The sequence below is a fragment of the Equus quagga genome, chromosome 12 (genome assembly GCF_021613505.1).
Source record: "Equus quagga isolate Etosha38 chromosome 12, UCLA_HA_Equagga_1.0, whole genome shotgun sequence".
Taxonomy (NCBI): Eukaryota; Metazoa; Chordata; class Mammalia; order Perissodactyla; family Equidae; genus Equus; species Equus quagga.
Genome location: NC_060278.1, coordinates 110,358,186 through 110,363,221, shown reverse-complemented (window position 1 = coordinate 110,363,221; position 5,036 = coordinate 110,358,186).

Below are 5,036 nucleotides of genomic sequence, written 5' to 3'. Positions count from 1 at the left end.
CAGGCTGACCCCTTCCCAGAAGCAAAGTAGCTCCAGGCCCCAGTCTGGAGCTTGGGGACAGCTGGAGATGAGGTTCTGCAGCCACAGGGCGGTGGGGGGGGGGGGGGGGGGGTGTCCCCAGCAGTGAGGTTGTAGTGAGTTGGGAGCAGGGAGCTGGGGGACCAGTATGGACAGGACCGGTGCCTCCAGGCAAAATGTCCCTGCCCAGAGGGGCCTCCTCAGCCCCCTCTGACCCCAGCTTCAGTTGACAAAGGTGACAAGGGAAAGAGGGGAATTTGTTCCACCCCCATCTCCTTCCACCTCCTCCCCAACTGCCCATGGGGGCCCGGCTGGGGGTGGAGAGGGAGGTGCTGGTGTTCTCCAGCCAAGGTCAGAGGATCACTCAGCCAGATAAGCCCCCCGGGAAGGCTCCGGCCAGAGCAAGCACGTTTATCAGAAGCCAGGCAGAACCAACAGAGGAAAATGCCGCAGCAGGGCTGGGCACACACCCCCCGCCCTCCGTGCTGTGCGGCCCCTCAGCCTTTGCTGCTCCTTGTCCCTGACTCCACAGGCTTATCTCCAGGAAAGATATTTGCCTCCCTGCCAGCTGTGGTGCGTGACTTATCAGCCCCATAAGTGGGGAACGTGTGAAAGCCTTTGGGGAGAAACCAGAAGGAGCTGCCCCGAGGCCAAACACAGAGACCCAGCACATCCTTCCACCTGAGGCCAGTGGCAGGCCCTGCCCCACCCAGAAAAGGTGCCAGAGGTGAGGGACCCCGCTCCTTCCACCCTCCTGCTGTGAGACACAACCTCCTCAGCCAGGGCAGGTCCCTGTGGGGCTGCTGCCTAAGTGAGCACGTCTTCCCATCTCCCCTGAGGGACCCACAGAGAAGACAGAGAGATGAGGTCTGGTCCCCCCACAGTGGGTGTTGCAGCCATGCTCGAGGTGAGTGACAGCAGGAGTGTTGCACGTGTCTTATTGCTTAGTCCAGCGTTGCTGAAGGAGCATTTGGGGAACATTAGTCCTGGGAAATACTCCTTAAAGAGGGTCCCCTGGTCAGGACCTCTGGACAGTGCCATCTTCAAGCTCTCTCTCAGGTCCATCACAATGCTCATTAGCATACGAAGGATAAGGGGAGGAAGTCCTCCCAAATGTCATCTTTTCAAGCCCTTTTATCTTCACTTCATCCTGGCTCTTTTAACCCCAGAACCCTTCTCAAGGGTGCCTGTGAAGCCCCACCATCTTGCTCTGAGAAACCTGCTCCACATCTTCCATACGTCCAAACCTTTTAAGGCCCAGAGAGGGTGACCCCAAGATCTGTCCCCTCAAGTCCAAGGGCTCTCCAAGTCGACCCTAAGCCTGCCAAGTTTGGGACAGCCTCTTGGTATAGAAGCTCCCACAAACCCCTCTCCACCGCGAGAGAGGCTCTGCTCTGGGCAAATGCTGATTGAGAAAACGCTGCAAGGTCCAAGGTCACGCTGACCTGGGCACTCTCAGATGGGGTGTGTCGTGCCCGTCCCTGTAGCAGCACAGAAGGAAAGGAGCGACGTGGCACAACTCTCCGTCCGAGGGGCAGCTGGGTGCACACAGGGACTCATGCCTGGCTGTGAGCCCCAGGGACTGAGCACTGGCAAGGCTGCTGTTTTCCGAGAGCTTCAGAAACCCCCCTTGACACAGGTATTCATGCCTCCTACAGATGCAGAAACCAAGGCTGGGGGAGGTCCAGGGTCCTGTTCAGACCAATCAGCAAGTCAGTGACGAGCGTCCAGTCTCCCGGGTCTGTGTTGAGTGAGCTTCCTGGTCCTTCAGTGAGATAATGCTGAGCCAGGGGCTGGCCACAAAGGGACCATGCAGGGAACTGGAGAGATAATAGGAAGAGTTGCAGTCTGCGGCAGCTGGCAAGGCCCCTGCCTTTTCTAAAGGAGGAGTGTTGCCTGGTGGAAACGTGCCCAGCATGGTCACAGCAGGCTGTGATTTTTTTTTCAAGAGAAAAAAATCTGTGTTTTTATATAAATTTTTCACGTTTTTAAAACATGGTGGGCAAGCCCACATGGCTGCCCGTTTGCAGCCTCTGTTCTCGATGTTCTCAGACAGGAAGGAGTCCCGGATAGCATGCACAGCTGTGCCCAGAGGTGCCGGGCTGGGGGGCTCCTCTCCAACCTCTGTCGGCACTCCCTGGACCTCTGTGCACGGCCCCACCCTGGTGGGAGCACCCACATCACCGGCTGCTTTTCCGTGTCTGCCCCCCACACACTCAGGAGGGCGCGCCATGTCTGCCAGCTCACTGCTGTGTCCCCAGGCCTGGCCCGTCGCAAATTCGGTGAAGGAGATGGGAGACAACACACCTGCTCCTCCTTGGCCATGTCCAGCTCCAGCAGGCTCTGACCAGGAGACGGTGGCCCCCAGGAATGAGGGTGGGCCCCAGGAATGAGTGTGGCCCCCAGGAAAGAGTGTGGTTCCCCCAGAACGAAGGTAGCCCCCCAGGAATGAATGAATCTCCCCAGGAAAGAGGTAGGCCCCAGGAATCGAAGTGGCCCCCCAGGAATAAGTATGGCCTCTGAGGAATGAAGGTGGCCCCCCAGGAATGAGTGCACCTATGTGCCAGGCACCCCTCCCAGCACTTGGCCCCTGGGCTGGCTGGAGCCGGCCACCAGGTACAGACAGCCCCAGGCTCCCGCCAGATGCAGGCCTTGCCCCCGGGGCTTCTCTCTGCAGCCTCTGGGGGAGGAGGAGGGGTGGGAGCTGCCCCGGGGTCTGTGGCCAGCTGCCTCTGGCGCCTCCCTGTCAGCATTGCTGGGCGGGTCCGCCAGCCCACAGATGCCAGCAGCCCCTTATCTTCTCTCCAAAGGAAGCCAAGCCAGGGCAGGGGGTTCCGGGGCCCAGGACGCCAGACGCGTCTGCTGCAGGAGACGGGAGACGCTGGTTTCCCTGGAACATCCATCTGGAGAAATGTTCCAGCTGCAGCGGCGTCGGCAAGGGAAATTCTTTGCACATGAGGAATGGGGCTGGCGATCTCTGGGCGGGCGGCTCGGAGGCAGGCGCAGCCTGGGACGGGCTCGAGTCGGGGCTGGAGCCGGGCAGCCTGCCGGGCGGCCATCCTGGGGTCAGCCTGGAGGGGTGTCCACCAGCCTGCAGGCCCCGCCCTCCTGACTGAGGGGTCATTAGCTGAGGTCGGACAGCCCAGCACAGCTGGGTGCCTCCCCGGTGAGCCCTGGGCAGCGTCGGACCCAGGAACTGGGTCTCATCGGGGGAATCGACGGGGCACTGCTGATCTGTGAGGCCTCCCTCCCGCTCTGGTGGCCAGGACAGCAGTAAGAGCAAGCCAGCCAGGGCTGGGGACTTTTCAAACAGTGGTGTCACTTCCTAGCTCCCTTCCATGCTGGCCAGTGCTCCTGGTGGGCATTGTCCCATTTTCTGACAACACCCCCACTGCAGATCAGGAAACTGAGGCTCAGAAACCCCACAACCTGACAAAGGGGATGCAGCCCATAAGTGACAGAGCCAGCTGTGACTCTACATTCCAGGATAGACCAGCCAGCCTCCAGGTCCCAGAGCTGCCCCAGGAGGCCATCCACTAACCCAGCTCTCAGGAGGAGGTATCCTGGGACCCCCACCCTAAGACAAAACTGCCCCTCTTCCCAGGAACAGGACTCAAGGCACAGAGGCGCCCCTCCAAGGTGATACCCAACTCCCATCTGGAAACTGTGCCCTGCAGCATCCCCCAAACACGGCCACACACAGGCAAGTCTCCTGGGGCTCTGGGAGGTGCTATTTGCAGGCCGGGCCCCTGGCAGGAAGGGCGCGGCTCACTACTGCTCCAAAGTCCCAGGTGGGAGCCTGCTTGTACCCCCACTGCTGCCCACCAAGCCCCTGGACCAGCGGGACATGGCTGGTGCTGCATGAGGCCCCTCAGAGGTGTCAGTAGGCCTGGCCCCGGCTCCAGGTCATGGGAGAATGCAGGGCCTCCACCTGCCAGGAGGGAGGTTTCTGCTAAAGCCAGACCCACCTACTGCTTAAGTCCTCTCGCAGCCCAGGAGCCTCCTCTGGGGCCGAGTCAGAGAGCTCAAGTGGGTCCAGGTGGCCCATCTGGAGGTCAGTGTCCCAGCAGACTGCCTGCCTAGGGGTGACGGGCTCTCCAGGCCACTTGCCTCCTCCTGCTCTGGGCCTGGCCGTGCCTGACTGAGAAAGGACCAGCCAGACTGGATCAGAGGACTTGGGACCAGCTCAGCTGCTTCCAGCCAGGGGTGGGTGGCCAAGCAGAGAGGAAGAAAGAAGCGCCCGCCTTCGGGGCATCTGTGTGCACACACATTGCAGGTGTACATGCGGGTGTGCTGTGAGCGAGTGTGCGCGTGAGCTCGGCCCTTTGCACCCTTGCTCCCGGACCCCAGGGCTGTGGCAAGAACTGCGCAGACCCTCAGAAGTGCACCCACGCCTGGGCCTCAAGCGACAGTGCTCAGACAGGGTCACTGAGGACAGCATGGGGCTCCTCTCCAGCCACCATCTCCGGGAGCAGAGGGCCCCTCTCCGCTGAGGTGGAGCTCACGTGTCGTTCCTGCAAACCCCGAGATCGCAGCTAGCCTGGCTCAGCACCCTGCACTCGCTCTCCCCAAACGTGTCTTCCTGTAATCACTGGAGCATCTTCAGGAAAACTCCATAAGGTGTTACTTATTTCCCGTTGCATTTATATTTACCTGCTTGTTCATTGTGGAAAACATGGCAAATGCGGAAAACTTGAAAGATGAAGATAAAAGGCATGTGTGGTCCCAGCCTGTCAATCACCCTTTTTCTATCCAGACTTTTTGGCGCTTTCAGAATGCTTTTAAGGTCCCTGGATCCTCATCGCCGTCCTCTCCCGCCAGCAGGAGTGGGGCTGATGGCTTTTGACACACCCTGAAGTCTGTACATTGAGCAGATGCAATTGGAACTCGATAAAGTTCTGCTCTTGGCCTGGAAGCCCCATCGTCCTGCCATCCTGCTGACAGAGGAGTGGGAGGGTCGCTCCTGGGACAGTGGGGGGGGGGGGGGGGGGGGGGGGGGGGGGGGGGCCGGGGGGGGG